Source organism: Tasmannia lanceolata, unplaced genomic scaffold (genome assembly GCF_043159265.1).
Source record: "Tasmannia lanceolata isolate RefF3 unplaced genomic scaffold, GAP_Taslan_0.1 ptg000018l, whole genome shotgun sequence".
Taxonomy (NCBI): Eukaryota; Viridiplantae; Streptophyta; class Magnoliopsida; order Canellales; family Winteraceae; genus Tasmannia; species Tasmannia lanceolata.
In genome coordinates this window covers 70,815,582-70,834,956 of record NW_027518695.1, presented here as the reverse complement: position 1 = coordinate 70,834,956, position 19,375 = coordinate 70,815,582, and the positions used below count along the sequence as shown (strand labels likewise).

General features: G+C 35.8%; 1 long non-coding RNA gene across 5 annotated transcripts; it reads right to left on the bottom strand.

Moving 5' to 3' along the window:
- Window positions 1-1,481: 1,481 nt before the first annotated feature.
- Window positions 1,482-18,705, bottom strand: LOC143852016 (uncharacterized). Of its 5 annotated transcripts, none has more exons than XR_013236601.1 (4): window positions 18,022-18,705; window positions 17,268-17,807; window positions 2,030-2,636; window positions 1,482-1,859 (listed from the first exon to the last, which is right to left on the bottom strand). It is a non-coding gene; the product is annotated as an uncharacterized LOC143852016 (long non-coding RNA). The 5 variants fall into 5 exon arrangements; XR_013236602.1 differs by having other exon boundaries at window positions 1,482-2,143; window positions 2,522-2,636; window positions 18,022-18,528; XR_013236603.1 differs by having other exon boundaries at window positions 2,522-2,636; window positions 18,022-18,527.
- Window positions 18,706-19,375: the final 670 nt, after the last annotated feature.

Genomic DNA, 19,375 nt, shown 5'->3' with positions numbered 1-19,375 from the left:
TTTACCCCTAACCCCTTTAATCCATTTTGGCGTATTTCGATTTCCCTCACAATATTTTCAGAGAAAATTTAGGAAATAAGAAGAGCAGTATCTTTTCCAATTTTCTCTTCAAAAATCTTGTAATATCCTTCAAAGGTGTTAACATTTTATCCCATTTTGACTTTCCCTTTGATATTCTCCCTCAAGAACAATAGACATAATTCCCCTCTTAAATCAATGAAAACAAATTCAATAGAAATAATTTTCCAACAGAGATATTTTCTTGCAATCCAACCATGGTAGGAATTTATTGAAAAAGTTCAAAACGAAAAATATACCTAAAATTTCTTACTTAATTCATCCATGAAGAAAAGATAATTTATTTTAGAGGGATTTTCAATTTATTTAAAAGAATTTCTTGTTGAAGGATTTTTGACAAGATTATTAAAAGAGATAATATTTTTGCTGATTTTGTAGTTATTTTCCAAAAACATTGAAAGGGAAATCCTAAAACACTAAAATGGATTAAATGACTTAAGAATAAATTTGTCATCATATAATTTTTAAAGGAGAAAATTAACGTGGGTGAGTTTTAGGAACCTTTTAGCAAATATTTTATAAAGGTAGGACTGTTAATCTAATATGCTTTTCTTACGGACTAAAAAGCAATTAATGTGCCATGTAGGGACTGATCAGCTAAAAACCCTTACTTATACGACATAACATACAAAGTGAAGTGAGATAGCCGCCCCTTAGGTACTAACAAGAAAAAGGAAATCCTAAACGGTAAAGGGAAGTGATATAGCCGCCCCTTTTGATTACTTGGGACACCCAACCGACGTGTATCAATGACTGCAGAGGGGCTGATGTACTTCACATCAGAAGGATTCAATGAGGCTGACTACCACATACAGTGCTGCTGGGTGGCCCAAGCAATCAAAAGAGGCAAGTATATATATCAGTTCCCGTAAAGGGTATGGAAAAGAAAAGAACATAGTGAATGATGCTCGGTACAACATTTCTAGCTTCTAAAACATCAAGTTGCTGAGGCCCAGTTTGTTTTGGATCTGGTATGGGTCAATTTTACGTCTAGTTAACCAGTCCGGTTCCCAAATCCAAAACTAGGCCATGTTTTTAACGGATTTGGAGAACGTATTGAATGGACTCTAATATTCCACAACAAAAGCAGGGACTTAGCTCATAAGCAAACATGAAATAATTTGTTCTCATAAGCAAACATGAAATAATTTGTTGTTAGAGTGGGTATATGAAGTTGTTTCAAGCCCGAACCTTACCTTTCTAGCAAAGGCTACAATTAAGAAACATGGAATTATTCCCAGCCCAGGGTGAATCACTGGGACTCACTTTGTACAGGCGATTGAAACTGGCCCTAAAAGACCAAATATACCTTGAGCCTATATATAAGAGGAAGCTAAAGTAGAACAAAATTAAATCAAAACAAGTGGAATAAACTACCGAGGTTTCTTCACATATCTCACCTAAGCAGTCACATTAATTTAATTTAACTTAAAAATAAATCATTGAATCACAGCCATTGAACAAAATAGCTTCTTTTTAATCTCAGCCATTCATCTAAATATCCTTTAACCACAAGCAACCAAATTCTGCTTTATCAAATAGCTATATTGAGAGAGATCAGAATACCTAAAAAGACCCAATAAAGTGAACTTTTAACAAACAATTTATAATTTTAAAAACAAAAACCTGAGGAATAATAGGTTGCACCTTACATTCCTATGACTCTGTAACGAGTCGTGTCTAGATACACTAAGGTCAAATGAGAAAATCACCCAGCAATTTCTGAATAAAGAGAAGGCCCTTCCCTCGCCCAGGGAACTCTGAATTCCGATCTTCCACACCTATATACAATCATCTATAAAAATTATACTTCAATTAAGAAGATGATCAACAGATCTTTTCACATGAATTGTGGTAGACTTTTAACGCTTTTTGACATTAAATCACATGAAAAGGGGGGGCGCAAAATCCCAAGGGGTGGGTGAAAAAAATTATCACCATTATTTTACACCTGTTAACAACAGAGTACTATGTTGTGACAACCCATCCTTCCGGAAAAGAAAAACAATCTAACCCATCTTTCCGCAATAGCAAGGCTGACTGGCACACATATAAAACTCCTAAGCTGCATAACAAAACGGTGGTTGCCCAAATCTTATATACTGTGACACTAGGGAAATAATGAAGGGTAAACTCAATAGGCATAAAAATGAAAAAAAAGAGTCAGATTTCACTAGCATAGAACAACATCACAGAGTCTTTCATCAAAACCCCCAAAAAAATTGAAAATAAAATAGCAACTTACATCAAAAGACAACTAAAATGGAAAAAAAAAAACAAATATGAAAATAAAATAGCAACTTAGCTCCTCGGCTCGCTAATGAGAATAAACCTCACCGGAAACAAATATTCAGGCAATACATATGAAAATAGAACAAAGAAAAAACCAAATGGATAAACAAAACTCTAATGCTTGCAAATATAACGAATACAAACACAGTACCTTAACTCATTGGTTGAGAACCTTGGAAGTATCATGAATGATAAGAGTGCGACTTATCGGGCAAAGCCTCACCTATCACGATCTGTTGCAGGCAAGACAATGAGACCGGTCCATTCTGTTCATACAATGAGAAAGTTATTAATACAGCCAGCTATCTTCCACACCTCCCCCACCGTGGTGCCAAGCCCAGTGACTTCTGACTTCTTGAAGCTGAGAGACGAAAAAAACAATGGAGGAACCCAATAAAAGAGACATGGCTAGTCAAAAGTGGGGGACTCGGTAGATGAATATCTCGTGCTACCTCCCCGGAAGACAAAGGAATATAATCATATATGATGGGGTCCAAAATCTGCAACCAATCGGCTGTTGACACGTGGCCCTCACAGGGACCACTGCAAAGCCAACACCAGTCCCTGCTAGGTATGACACCTGGATCAATCGGGGACTTCCACCTGTCCCTGCTAGGTATGACACCTGGACCAATCGGGGACTTCCACCTGCCCCTCCTAGGTATGGTAGTCCATACAGGGGCTACCACCTGTCCTGGACAGGTGGCTCAGAACCACTATAAATAGCCTTCACTTGTGCTAAGGTGAGGGATCTGAGATCAAAACCCTAAGCTTTTTGCTCTGACATTGCTCTGCACTCCTGCTCATACTGACTTGAGTGTCGAAGCGCCCGTCCGGAGCACCACTCCGGGTTGGTCTTCTGACCCTTTGTATCCTTGTCTGTGCCCTTGTGCAGTGCAGGACTCCATTAGCTCTTCAGCTGTGGCTTGCCAGATCAGCCCTTCCGGCCCTACCATAACCTGTTACCAATTTTAGACCTAACAGATTTGGCGCCATCCGTGGGACCCCGGAACAAAAGCTGTTCGGAACCTCACTCAAGCAATGGTAGGGAAAAACGGAAAGCATGTGCCAACCTCCCGGACGACCCGGGCTACAGCCCCCCGCGAAGGAAGAAGCGAGCGACTGGCCTCGCAGATAGAGGCCGGGGCGGTCGGGGAGCAAAGTCCGACTCGCTCGGACCGCTCAGACCCTACCCCGACCCCAAGGGAGATGCGGGCCCTTTTCCAAGAAATGACCGCAGTTCAGGAATCTGGCCCCCGCACTCTAGCAGCACCCAGTCGAGGCTTCTCAGCCCACCCAGAGGAGGGGAAGCTCCCGCAGAGAGCACACGCCCTTGCCCCGGGAACAGACTCGTCACTCCACAAGACGAGACCACCTCTCCCGGGACAAGCATGTGCGCCCCGAGCCTCGCTTACATCACCGGTCACGATCTCCTCCCGTACAAAAGCATGGTAGCAGGAGAGACCCCGCGCACGGAGAAGGATCGCGGCACCGGCGAAGGAGTCCGGCCAGTCAGTCCGGCTCTGCTAGTGGTGGGACCGGCTGGCTGTTGGACTCGCTTGTGGGCCTACAGTTAAATAATACTTCGTGGGTTCTATTACAAATAGTAAATATGAATAGTAATTTGGATATTGTCTGTTAATAGTAAATTTAAATAAAATTTTTCTTTCATAGTAATCTTGAATAGTATTTTTCAATAACATATTATATGTATATAAATATAATTTTTCTTTTATCATCATTTACGTCGATGAACTAGTAGCAGCAAACCGTTCAACTGAAGGTTTTAAATTCAAATTGTGTCATTCCCATTTATGCCAGATAATCTCATGCCTAAAGTAATTCGGAGGAACATGAGCAATAGTCGATGATTACGCAACCTATGATACTTTCAAAACAAAATTTCAATTTTAGCAACCGTCAATAGTAAACTTGAATAGTAAATGGTGATATCAAGTGTGAATAGTTTTTATGAATAACTATTTTTTACAGGATATTACATACTACTCACCTTACAAGAATTTTGTCCCCGAAATTCATCTTTATCAAAACAAAATTAGGTAAAAAATACACAGTTATATTTAAACCATGAATAACTAGTCAACAAAAAAAAATACCACTAAATAACTAAAAACTTCTCCATAATTTCAAATTCTCATTCCCAAGTAGCATCTTCGACATCATGATGATGCCAAAATACCTTGATTAATGGAATCCTGTTTTTTCTTCAAAACTTTTTCCTTGCGCTCCAAAATGCTCACGGGTCCTTCAAAAAATGACCAATCACCTTGACGTTCTACTACGTCCTCCTCAAGCACATGGGAAGGGTCAAGATGATAGAGGCAGAGCATGGAAACATAGAACACATTATGTATCCGTTCAAGATTTGGAGGTAACTCCAACTCATGAGCTAAAGCTCTGAATCAGCCTAATGAAGCAATAGAGAGAGATCTTCACAAAAACTGCATCACTATTTTGAAGGGAGAGATTAGATATTCGTTGAAGGTTTGGAGGTAACTCCAACTCGAGCTCCATACGCTGCGCTGACCAGCGTAACTCTTCTGCTTACTCTGAGCAGCTTTCAATTTTTCTATAATCATAGCCAGCTTCTCTGTAGTCTCTTCCACCAAGTGGTGACTAAGTTACTCATAGGTAGGTAATTAGCGGCTATTGCTCATATTCCTCTTAGAGTAATAGATCTGACATAAATGGCTGACATGATTCGAATCTAAAACGTTGAATTGAACGGTTTCTTACCATTAGGCAATCGCCCCACAATGATGATAAAAGAAAAAATATATATACATACATAAGATGTTATTCAAAAATGCCATTCAAGATTACTATGTATAAAATACTATTTAAATTTATTATTGACAAACACTATCCAAATTACTATTCACAGTGCAACCCACCAAGTATTATTATTCACAAGCAGAGCAAACAAGTGACTCCCAACAACAGCAAGTCACACTACCAGCGAGTCTTGCCACTACTAGATCCCACCACTAGCGGCACACACCTCAAAACTACAACCATAAATTTTCATCTGTGATAAATAATAGTTATAATAAATCACCGAGAAGACTGGTTGTGATAAATAACTGAGGACACTGTTCGATTTTAGTATTAAAATAATTACCGACAAAATTAGTTAGAATAAAAAATTAATAAAATTTATAATAAAACAATATTAATCTTTTATACTATTCAAAAAGCCTTCACTAACTATTCACAATAGTCACTATGCAAGATTACTATGCAGAAATACTATGCAAGTTCACTATTTAGACGCACTATTTAAAAATAGTATTCACTGTAGGACCCACCGAGTATTATTCACACAAGGGTCCCACCAACAGTGAGTCTTACAACAAGCATGACCCACAACAAGCAGGACCCACAAATAGCGGGTCACGCCACAACAACTATCATTAATTAATAGTTAAATAAGATTAATTATTATTTTTAATCTTATTTTTAAGAGAGTAGTTGAAGACGGTAGGTGAAATAATACTTAAATAAGATTAATTATTATTTTTAAGAGAGTAGTTGAAGATGATAGGTAAAATAATAATTAAATAAGATTAATTATTATTTTTAAGAGAGTAGTTGAAGACGGTAAATGAAAATATATCTATAAATAGAGGAAGAAAAGAAGAAGAAAAAAAAGTAAAGAGAGAGAAGGAAAATGAGAGAGAGAGGAGAAGGAAAAGAAAATCTACTTCATCACTAACAAGGTAAGTCTTTCATATAAATACTTAAAATATTTATTTCATATAAATAGTTAAAGTATTTATTTCATATATATAGTTAAAATATTTATTAATGTGGTTGGTTCTACCACCTATGTAAATATCAGGATAAAGCATGCATAAGAGACGATAACTCGTTATAGATTATGCAAGTTCTAGCATTTCACCGTTCAAATAAGATGATAAAACTTGCATAATCTATAACGAGTTATCGCCTCTTATGCATGCTTTATCCTGATATTTACATAGGTGGTAGAACCAACAAGATTAATAAATACTTTAACTATCTATAGGAAATAAATACTTTAATTATATATATTAAATAAATATTTTGACTATCTATATGAAAGACTTACTTGGTAGTTATGAAGTGGATTTCCTTTTCCTTCTCCTCTATTTTTCCTTCTCTCTTTACTTTTTTTTTTCTTCTTCTTCTCTTCCTCTATTTATAGATATATTTTCACCTACCGTCTTCAACTACTCTCTTAAAAATAATAATTAATCTTATTTAATTATTATTTCACCTAACATCTTCAACTATTCTCTTAAAAATAATAATTAATCTTATTTAAGTATTATTTCACCTATCGTCTTCAACTACTCTCTTAAAAATAAGATTAAAAATAATAATTAATCTTATTTCACTATTAATTAACGATAGTGGTTGTGGCAGGACCCGCTATTTGTGGGTCCTGCTTGTTGTGGGTCCTGCTTGTGGTAGGGCCCGCTGGTAGTAGGACCCGCTTGTGTGGGGCCCGCTGATGTGGAACCCATTGTTGGTGGGACCCGTGTGGGGCCCGCTGATGTGGGACCCACTGTTGGTGGGACCTGTGTGTGAATAGTACTCGGTGGGTCCTACTGTGAATATTATTTTTAAATAGTGCATCTCAATAGTGAACTTGCATAGTATTTCTGCATAGTAATCTTACATAGTGACTATTGTGAATAGTAATTATGAATAGTGACTATATGTAATTTTTAATATATGTAAATATCTACTCTTTTTTAGTTGACATCAAGGGCAGTGGCTTAGTGGTAGGAAGCCGTTCAATCCTAGCTCAGTGTTGGGTTCGAATCGCGTATGCCACATTATGCCAGATGTCCTCATGCCCGATTAACTCGGGGAAAAATGAGTAATGGCCGATGATTACCCACCTATGAGGTCATTTTTTTATATTTATTTGTATATATATACAAATGTATTTTACCGATTATTACATTCTACCCCCCTTAAAAAAAATTTCGTCCTCGAAATTTTACATACCTTAAGAAGTAAATAGATGAGGATACTTTTGTTTCATCTCCTCCTCCGGTTCCCATGTTGCTTCCTCGGTGGCTTGGCTCTTCCACAGAATCTTCACCAGTGATATTCTTTTTGTCCGAAGAATTTGATCCTTTCGATCAAGGATTTGTACTGGTTGTTCTTCATAAGACAAATCTTGTTCCAACTGCATTGGTTCTGTTTGCAGTACATGTGATGGGTTCGCCAAGTATTTCCTTAAAAGTGAGACGTGAAACACATTGTGAACATGTGACAAGGCTGGTGGCAAAGCTACACGGTATGCTACTGGTCCAATTCGTTCAAGTATTTCGTATGATCCAATATATCTGGGACTGAGCTTCCCTTTCTTTCCGAACCTTATCACATCCTTCCAAGGTGATACTTTTAATATTACACGGTCACTCACTGCAAACTCCAGGTCTTGTCGACGTAGCTCTTCTGTCTGCTTTGAGCCGTCCTCATATGTTGTTAGATCATACGTACTTTGTCAGTAATTTCTTGTCCTAACTCGAGGCCTAGAAGTTTTCTTTCTCCGACCTCATCCCAACACGTCGGTGTTCTACACCTCTTACCATAGAGAGCTTCATAGGTTACACTCTCTATACTAGAGTGATAACTGTTATTATAAGAAAATTCAACTAATGGTAAGTGTTAGTCCCAATTACCTTGGAAGTCTATTATGCAAGCTCTAAGCATATCCTCCAGTGTCTGAATTGTCCGTTCGCATTGACCATCAGTTTGAGGATGAAAGGCAGTGCTGAAGTTCAACTTTGTCCCCCAATGCGTGAAGCACGGGTCACGATCAGACACAATGGATGCTAGTATGCCGTGTAAACGGACTACTTCTTTGATGTAGAGCTTCGCCAATTGATCTAAGGAAAATTTTTCTCGTATTGGGATAAAATGAGCTACCTTCGTCAGTCGATCAATGATGACCCATATTGCATCATTTCCTTTCGTAGTCCTCGAAAGTCCCGTAACGAAATCCATTGCTATCATATCCCACTTCCATCTAGGCACTTCTAGTGGTTGTAAGGCTCCCTTTGGTAGCTGTCGTTCTGCTTTAACTTGTTGGTAAACCAAGCATGTAGACACAAACTCAGCAATCTCTCTCTTCATATCATAGTATCACATTAGTAATTTAAATTATAACTCATATTTAAAAACATTTATATACAGAAGTATCACTATTTAAAAACATTTATATACAGAAGTATCACAGAAGTCATAAATAGCACATAAGTTCTATATTAACCAACGACTAACGGTATAGTCAAGTCTATATATAATCCTATCTTTTCGAATCCTAATTCCCAAAACCGACTAAACCGACTAAAATTTAATAAAGCTATCACTATTTACATACAAAAAGAGGAGTTTTTATACTATTCAGTGAAACTTTTCCTATAAATACTCACCACCGAGAGAAGAAAATACAGAAATATGAGTTTTTATATTATGGGCGCGACCTTTTTTTGATCCAGGTCAAACACCCTTTTTTGACTTTTACCTTCACAAAAGTCTTCTCTCTTCATATCATAGAATCACATTAGTAATTTAAATTATAACTCATATTTAAAAGCATTTATATCCAGAAGTATCACAGAAGTCATAAATAGCACATAAGTTCTATATTAACCAACGACTAACGGTATAGTCAATTCTATATATAATCCTATCTTTTCGAATCCTAATTCCCAAAACCGACTAAACCGACTAAAATTTTATAAAGCAATCACTATTTACATACAAAAAGAGGAGTTTTTTTACTATTCAGTGAAACTTTTCCTATAAATAGTCACCAGCGAGAGAAGAAAATACAGAAATAGGAGTTTTTATATTATGGGCGCGACCTTTTTTTGATCCAGGTCAAACACCCTTTTTTGACTTTTACCTTCACAAAAGTCAAAGAAAGAGATAGTAAAATAGAGAGAAGAAAGGAAGAAAAAGAGAAAGGAAAATGCTTGGAAGAACTATTTCTATAAAGAGACGAGAAAAAGAAAAGAAGAATTAAAAATGCTTGAGAGATGCACTTCTCCCTAACCATGATAACCATTTTCACTAAGTGTTTACATTATAACCATTATGCACAATTTTACTGAAATAATTTTTAAGAACTTCTTAATTATTTCAGACAATTAAAATTTGAATAATTGTAATTAAACTTTCCACTGCATTAAAAAAAGATTTTAGATGGAAGTGGTCAGAATTATTATTATGTAAAAAAAAAAATTATGACATTGAATTGTGAAATCCCTTAACTAGTTTAGCTTCGTCAATGAAAATAAAAATAAAATAAAGAATAAAATATTTACTAAGAAAAATAGGGAAAATGACAAAAAAAAAGGCCTTTATTATGATAATGACGTGTCCAGAGGGGAGATTTGAAAATGACTAATATAGAGTGATAATGACTTGTTTGGGTGTTTTAAGACCAAAGTACCCCTCAGTTGAATTTATTTTTTTCTTTGGGAATGAGTAAAAAGATATTTTCACAAAGATATTTTCAACTCTCTCTCTCTCTCTGTCGCAATCACCGGCCTTTCTCTCCGGCCTCTCTCTCCGGCCTTTCTCTCTTTACTCTCTCTCTCCGGCACTCTCCGTCGACGGCACGGCACCCTCTCTCGACCTCTCGACGGCCCTCTCTCTCGACGGTACCCTCTCTCTCTCCGGCCCTCTCCGTCGACAGCACGGCACCCTCTCTCGACCTCTCGACGGCCCTCTCTCAACGGCACCCTGTCGCTCTTACTCTCTCATAGGTTGGCACTCTCTCCCTCTCAGTTGTTTCTTGGGATTTTAGGGTTTTGAAAAATTAGGAAAACCAAAAATTAGGATTTTAGGGAAACAAAATTTTTGGAAAACCAAATTTTTAGGATTTTAGGGAAACCAAAAATTAGGTGTTTTGAAAACAAAAATCAGTTTGAAAATCAGTTTTCTCAAAACCCCTAATTTTTAACCCCTAATTTTTTACTAAATCTATGGTTTAAAGCCCTAAAGGTTGGTTTAAACCCCTAATTTTGTACTAAATCTATGTTTTAAAGCCCTAAAGGTTGGTTTAAACCCATAATTTTTTACTAAATCTATGGTTTAAAGCCCTAAAGGTTGGTTTAAAGTCCTAAAGGTTGGTTTAAACCCTTAAGTTTTTACTAAATTTATGGTTTAAAGCCCTAAAGGTTGGTTTAAACCCCTAATTATTTACTAAATCTTTGGTTTAAAGCTCTAAAGGTTGGTTTAAACCTTAATGTTTTACTAAATCTATAGTTTAAAGCCTTAAAGGTTGGTTTAAACCCCTAAGTTTTTACTATATCTATAGTTTAAAGCCCTAAAAGTTGGTTTAAACTCCTAATTTTTTACTAAATTTATGGTTTAAACCCCTAAATGTTCCTTTAAACCCCTAATTTTTTACTAAATCTATGGTTTAAAGCACTGAAGGTTGGTTTAAACCCCTAATATTTTACTAAAACTATGGTATAAAGCCGTAAATATTGGTTTAAACCCCTAATTATTTACTAAATCTATGGTTTAAAGCCCTAGAGGTTGGGTTTAAACCCCTGAGTTTTTACTAAATCTATTGTTTAAAGCACTAAAGGTTTGTTTAAACCCCTAATTTTTTACTAAATCTATGGTTTAAACCCCTAAATTTTCGTTTAAACCCCTAATTTTTTACTAAATTTATGGTTTAAACCCCTAAATGTTCGTTCAAACCCCTAATGTTTTACTAAATTTATGGTTTAAAGCCTTAAAGGTTGGTTTAAACCCCTAATTTTTTACTAAATCTATGGTTTAAAGCCCTAAAGGTTGGTTTAAACTCCTAATGTTTTACTAAATCTATGATTTAAAGCCCTAAAGGTTGGTTTGAACTCCTAATGTTTTACTAAATCTATGGTTTAAAGCCCTAAAGGTTGGTTTGAACACCTAATGTTTTACTAAATCTATTGTTTAAAGCCCTAAAGGTTGGTTTAAACCTATAATGTTTTACTAAATCTATGGTTTAAAGCCGTAAAGGTTGGTTTAAACCCCTAATTGTTTACTAAATCTATGGTTTAAAGCCCTGAAGTTTGGTTTAAACCCATAATTTTTTAAAAATGTATGGTTTAATGACCTAACGTTTGGTTTAAACCTATAATTTTTCAGAAATCTATGGTTTAAGCCCTAATAATTTTGCAGAAATCTATGGTTTAAGCCCTGAGATACAATATAATCGAAAATATATGGTTTAAAGCAATAATTTCTCACACCTTATTGGTTTAAACTCTAAATCTTGAATAATATATGGTTTAAATCAATAATTTATGACAAATCATTTGTTTAAACTCCTTTTTCGAAAACCAGCCCCTAAGTTTCGAAAAATAATGGTTTAAACCAATAATTTATGAGAAATCATTGGTTTAAACCCTTAATATTTGAGAAATCAGTTGGTTTAAAGCAGTTGTTAACTTTTTTTTCACCACATCTGTTTCAACAGGTCGAAATCTGATTTAGTGGATTTGATTCCATCTTTTCCCCCTAGTGATCATCTCATCAAACCATGGTAATGCCTCCGTTATTCTTTTAAGCATTGTATTTTTAAAAATGTTGTATATATCTAATAATGGTTTGTTTTGCAGGCGTCTTATGCTACGTCGAGATGCTGCCCCTCTAAGTTATTCAGTTTGGAAGTTTAAATTAATTGTGGAAGAGCGTGGTCGATGATGTGTTGTTGTTTTGTAGCAATGATTGGAGGTTGTTTGTGCTTAAGGAGATGGACTGCCTGGCACGTGACGTTCCGCCAGAGTTCAGTCAGGCAGATATAGAGCTGATGAGAGGACAATTGTTGGAGGATTTCTTAGAAGGGCGGTGTGGCACGGTTTTGAACTTGTAGGAGTTGATGAACATGCGACATGGCGAGGTTGAATTACATTTCAAATGTAGGCTTGTAAGAAACAATATCGTTGTAATGTTTATATGTGGGTAAAGGCTGGGAAGATGCCAAAAATCATTTTTCATATCAACATTGTAATTGGTTTGTCTTTTTGTAGCAACCAGAAAATGCTGCTGTAAATAAGATAGGCTTTACATGGATATGTAAGTGGTACACATTCCAACACGAAAACATCTCTGTTGTTCTATATGTGGATTTTATCAAATACATGGATGATTGTTTGTACTCTAAAAAATTGTTTAAGATTTTTAGATCCAATGTAAGCCGAAAGTTAATTACTTCAGTCAAACTTATTAAAGTAAATTTGTGGCCAATAATCAGTTTTGAACCAAGACTAGGTTGGGGAAAATGAAAAAAAAAAAAAAAAACGTCCAAACTCTACTGCGGAATTCCGACGAACTTCTCGAAATTCCGCACCCGGAATTTCAAGAAAAGCTTCGGAATTCCGCAGTAGCCATAAACAGAACCCCAACAGATGAATATGTTACTGCGGAATTCTGCCGAATTCTCAGGATTCCGCAATAACCAAATTACGCAAAAAAAATTGTGTCGGAATTCTGATTTTTTTTTCGGAATTCCGAGAGTCGGCCAAGGCGCGCATAATGTCTGGACCAACTCGTTGAACTCATTTTAATTTCTTTCTCCCTTTTTCTCCTCCATCTCAAAAACCTCATTTGTTTTTGTTTTTTTCTTCCCTAAATCCACCATCCATCCTCCCTCCATCCTCGATCCTCTTCTTTCCTAAACCCTACATTTCTCTCCTAAACCCTACCCACATCATTTTTCTTGAAACCCTTTCCCCTTTCTCTCATTTTTCCATCTTTTAGCTGTCCCTTCCCCTTCCTCTTCTTTTCCCCTTTCTCAATTAAGTCACAGTGAGAGGGGTACTGCCATCTTTTGTGCCGGTGGCGGGGAGAGAGAGGACCGGCGAGAGAGGTAGAGAGAGTGCCGGAGAAGACTGCCGGAGAGAGAGAGAGAGAGGTGGGTGGGTGTATACTGTTAAGTGCTTTGGGTTTCTCAAATTAAAAAAATCTAACAGCTGAAAGTAATCATCATAGCCTGTAATTTGATTTGATAGGGGGAGAGAGAGAGGGAAAGAGAAATCGTAGAGTGAGGGCATTCTCGTCCTAAAGACTTTATATTAGTCATTTCCAACTCTCTCCCCTTGAGAGGTCATTGTCATATCAAAGCCCTTTTTCTTGGTCATTTTCTCATAAAAATAATATAAAATAATACTAATAATAACAACGAAATAATATTTATTTCTTTATCATTTACTATTCATTTATCTTGCACATTTACTATTTAATATTTCTCATAAAATATAGATATAATAATTGTAAAGGAACTTAAGAAGGCTGTTGAATATGGTATTGTTATATTGAAAATTTTCTTGTCCCAAAATGTCTAATTTGGGATCATCAAACAGTATTAATTTCTTTTCAAGGAATATCCTTTATTTCCAAACTAGTATTCTTTCTATTCTAAGAAAGTGTCGTTTCTCTCTAACTTATGTTCTAAAAATAGTGTACTTTGGGAACAATATAGTGTCTTTTTGTGTCCAAAATTTATATCTTACAAACAGTGTTCTTTCTGTCCAGTTTTAGGATCAGCATAGATAGATCTTAAATTATATTTTTTCAAATCTTAAACTTATAGCACACTTATATACGGGTATGATATCCTTAACACATAATACTCGTACCCTAGGTTTCAAATTTGGTTTAGGAATGCGTTTCTGTCCTTACCGAAACCGGAATTTATGTCTTTTTGTGTCCAAAATTTATATCTTACAAACAGTGTTCTTTCTGTCCAGTTTTAGGATCTAGAACTTAAATTCTATTTTTTCAAATCTTAAACTTATAGCACACATACGGGTATTGTGTCCTTAACACATAATAATCGTACCCTAGGTTTCAAATTTTGGTCTTTGAATACGTTTCTGTCCTTACCGAAACCGAAATTTCAGACAAAATTAGACGAAATCTATTCACGCCTATTTTTCTCCAAATATAGGCCTATTTTTTCTCCAACTTTATTGCGGGTGAAATCTCAAAATGTTAATAAAAAATAATTATAAAAATCAAAATTTTTGGTTGAACAGTCAAATTTTGGACGAAATTTCAGGATAAATAAAAAAATTTTGACCAAAATTTCAATTTCAAAATTTTTGGTTGGAATCAGTCAAATTTTGGACGAAATTTCAGGATAAACAAAATTTTGACCAAAATTTCAATTTTCAGTCAAAATTTAAAACCTTGCTCGTACCAATATCATGGTCATACTTAAAATTGTGCATAATAGTGATAATGTAAACATTTAATGAAAATGATGTATACAGAAAGAGAGAAGTGGTTCTCCAAAGCCTTTACTCCTTTTTCTCTCTTTTCACTTTTTCGCTCTACTTTCTTTATAACTTCCTCTCTTCTTCCTAATTTATTCTCTCTATTCTGCTTCTTCAATCGGTGTGTATTTATTCTCCCAGGTCTTTTCCCTCCTTTCGTTCTCTTTCCCTTTTCTTTCTTTCTTCCTCTCCTCTATTTTATTCTCTATTTTTCTTCTCTCAGTGTCTATTTGTACAAAAAGTACAATTAATAATATCTAAATAGTGATAGCTTTACAAAATTTGGACAGATGTCGTTACTATATTTATTTTATTTATAAATAAAAGAATAGTATAGGTTTACATATTTGAATAATGAAGACTTTTGAATAATATAAAAGACTAAAATTAATTATTAAATATTCTATTTTTTTTTATTCAATCAAATTTCATCGATTGTTATTGTAATAGTAAAACAGTTACAATCACCATTTAGAAAATTACATCCAACGGTTTTAATTAATGACAGGTTAAAATTTATTGTGGTAGTTGTGAGCCCCACTAGTGGTGGGACCGGCTGGCTGTTGGACTCGCTTGTGGGCCTACAGATAAATAATACTTCGTGGGTCCTATTACAAATAGTATGAATAGTAATTTGGATATTGTCTGTTAATAGTAAATTTAAATAAAAATTTCTTTTATAGTACTTTGAAGGGTATTTTTCAATAACATATTATATGTATATAAATATAATTTTTCTTTTATCTTCATTTACGTCGATGAATTAGTAGCAGCAAAACGTTCAACTGAACGTTTTAAATTCGAATTGTGTCATTACCATTTATGCCAGATAATCTCATGCCTAAAGTAATTCGAAGGAACATGAGCAATAGTCGATGATTACCTAACCTATGAGATACTTTCAAAACAAAATTTCAATTTTAGCAAAGGTCAATAGTAAACTTGAATAGTAAATGGTGATATCAAGTTTAGCAACGAGCTCCATACGCTGGCGCTGACCAGCGTAACTCTTCTGCCTACCCTGAACAGCTTTCAATTTTTCTATAATCATAGCCAGCTTCTCTGTAGTCTCTTCTTCCACCAACTGGTGACTAAGTTACTCATAAGTAAGTAATTAGCGGCTATTGCTCATTCCTCTTAGAGTAATAGATCTGACATAAATGGCTAACATGATTCGAATCCAAAACGTTGAATTGAACGATTTCCTACCATTAGGCAATCGCCCCAAAATGACGATAAAAGAAAAAAAATATATACAAACATAAGATGTTATTCAAAAATGCTATTCAAGATTACTATACATAAAATACTATTTAAATTTATTATTGACAAACACTATTCAAATTACTATTCACAATGCGACCTACCAACTATTATTATTCACAAGCAGAGCCTGTTAGTGACTCCCAACAACAGCAAGTCACTCTACCAGCGAGTCTTGCCACTATTAGATCCCACCACTAGCGGCACACACCTCAAAACTACAACCATAAATTTTCATCTGTGATAAATAATAGTTATAATAAATCACCGAGAAAATGGTTGTGATAAATAACCGAGAAAATGTTCGATTTTAGTATTAAAATAATTACCGACAAAATTAGTAAGAATAAAAAATTAATAAAATTTATAATAAAACAATATTAATCCTTTATACTATTCAAAAATCCTTCACTATTCAAATATGTGTATACATATTATTCATTTATTTTACAAATAAAATATGATACAGACATCTACTAAAATTTAATAAAGCTACACTATATACATACAAAAAGAGGAGTTTTTATACTATTCAATGGAACTTTTCCTATACATAGTCACCACCGAGAGAAGAAAAAACAGAAATAGGAGTTTTTATATGATGGGCGACCTTCCAACAACAAGGGTAGAGAGAGAAAAAACTCTCCCCTTGATTTTTGATCAAGGTAAAAGTCAAAAAAGGGAGTTTGACCTGGACCAAAAATAAAAAATTTTGATCCAGGTCAAACTCCCTTTTTTGACTTTTACCTTCACAAAAGTCAAAGAAAGAGATAAAATAGAGAGAAGAAAGGAAGAAAAGGGGAGAAAGGAAAATGCTTGGAAGAACTATTTCTCTAAAGAAAAGAAGAATTAAAAATGCTTGAGACTTCACTTCTCCCTAACCGTGATAACCATTTTCACTAATTGTTTACATTACAACCATTATGCACAATTTTACTGAAATAATTTTTAAGAACTTCTTAATTATTTCAGACAATTAAAATTTGAATAATTGTAATTAAACTTTCCACTGCATTAAAAAAAAGATTTTAGATGGAAGTGGTCTGTAAAAAAAATTTTATGGCATTGAATTGTGAAATCCCTTCACTCTGTACTCTAAAGAGAAAAGCTCTGAAATTATTTCAGTTAATAATTTTTTTGGTTACTAAAAAATCCTAGGTAACTTTTCTTCTCGTAAAGATGTCAGTGGAATTTTTTGATAATAAAGGTTCAAGTATTACCCTAAACCATACTTAAAAGCAGATTTCATGCCTGAAATGTGTGCGATTGACCCATGCACAATCAATTTTAGAGAAAAATTGAAGACATGTATACTCTTAGTTTGTAAAGTACCTTTTAGATGATGAGTTGTATTTGAAGGCATGGGGAACAACCATATTTGCCGCTGCTGTTTCTTCGATCTGGTCTCCTTGAAATATAAAAAGCGTGTGTGAAGGACGTGGGGTAAAGACAAAACGAAAACAGGGCAGGACACGGGGAGAAGAGATCCCGGGCGAGAATGTCCCGTGCGATCTCCTCCCATAACCAGAAAAGTGATAAATTTTATTAAGGTACTGTGACCTGCCATGCAAGCGCACCTGTCATGGCATAGGTCAGGGCACATAATCTTCCATGTATGCAGAGATTACCCTTCTTCATCTACAACTCCAATTGATAATCACACCACCAAATCCATCCATCGCCTACCATCTACATTAAAATTCAAATCAGACATCAATCCGTCACGATCTACACCATCCTTCACCACACCCGCTAAGATATGAAATAAAAAGCAAACGAACTGCTCCTCTGATAAATCTGAAACCAAAACTACGGATCTGTCGCCTGATCCGGAAAGATCCAAAGGCCTTCATCATCTGGATCACACTTCGACTACAGACCAAAACAAACGGTTAAAGCGACGCAGATCTGCAAACCAAGCAACCAAACGAAGAAAAGAGCAGATAAAACAGCGTAAAAAGCTTTAAAAAAAACTTCTTTGCAACAAAACCTGGGACTTTAAATCATACAGGATTCCCACAAACAAGAAATAACAGGGCAAAAAAACTGAAACCTTCAAACAAATAAGCGAAACAAGCAAACGTACCAGGCCTAGCTTCTTCAGATCGATTCGAGGGGTAAATCTCTTCAAATGGAAAGAAAAGGAACAAAAAAGAAAAAGAAAAAACGACTATCAGAACGTAGATCAGCAAGCGATCTAAACAGATCTGCTCATACAATAGACAATAACGTCAAACAAAGTAACAGATCTAAGAAAGAAACTCGAAGCAGAAGAAAATGAAGAGGGTGAGAGAGAGTGAGAGAGATGCAGCCCTAATTTATTGAATTCCCATGAGAAATTGACGGTTGGATTAATTCTCAGTAGGTGGATATCCACAGCTGGAAACAGCTGTGCTTTTGTTTCCCAACAAGGTGGTGATAATGAATCAACGGCTGATATTAATCAGACCTTTTCTTTATCTTTAATAAGAGAGAAACACGTGGTGATGCGTAATTCTTAAGCACCGTTGTCGCGTGGAAAACGATAAAGCTTTTCTTCAGCACTAAATTCGGCTCTTTGGCGTAAAGCCATGGGTTTGCTCCCAGTGACGAGCGTTCGAATCCCCCCTTGCTTACCCGATGCGCGTGGTTTCCGGGTGATTGCGCGCATCCGTAGGGAAATAGTCCTACTCCCGAAGGGGGTGGGGACACCCTTCGTTATCAAAAAAAAAAATTCACCCACTTTTGCTGGCAGGGAAAAATATCATCTCCAATCCGTTCATCTCCGCCGTACACGTGCCTCATGTAATAATATCAATATAGACCACAGATCTTGTCATCTGAAGTGAAATATTCCTACCCAACAAAATGTGGGTCCCAGTATGGATCGTACGTGTAACGTCGAAGACTGTTGATCCTGAGACTGTTTATGAAAAGTGTTTCATCTTTTTAGCCGTTGCATGGATTACCTGGGCATAATTTTGTAAAATAACAAATACCCAGTGAACAAAATCTGAGAGAAACGAGCCTGCTACTTTCACATACCTGACAGGGGTTTTTTGTAGGGTTGTGAGTTGTGACAATCATGAGAGAGAGAGAGAGAGGTGTAACTACGGTGAAAAGGGGATAGGTGAAATAGGGAGGTTTCATGGAAGTTACCGATGAAGTTAAAACCCAACTAGTAGGAGATCTCCCGTTTTAGATTTATTTTGACCGACTTAGCGGGATATATCTCTATTACCAAAATTAAAACCGATTTAAGTGGCGGCAAACCCAAATAAACCTAATTAAAATAGTGTGAAATTCGATTTGGGGGTTCTGTTATTAACATGCCTAGTGTGTGTATAGAAAGAGAGAGAGTTTTTATATTGTGCCCGATCGGGCATGCCCTTGGAAAAGGGGCCACCTTAGATATTTGATCCAACACCAGCCCCCTTTTTCATCTTTTTGAGGGGCTGCTG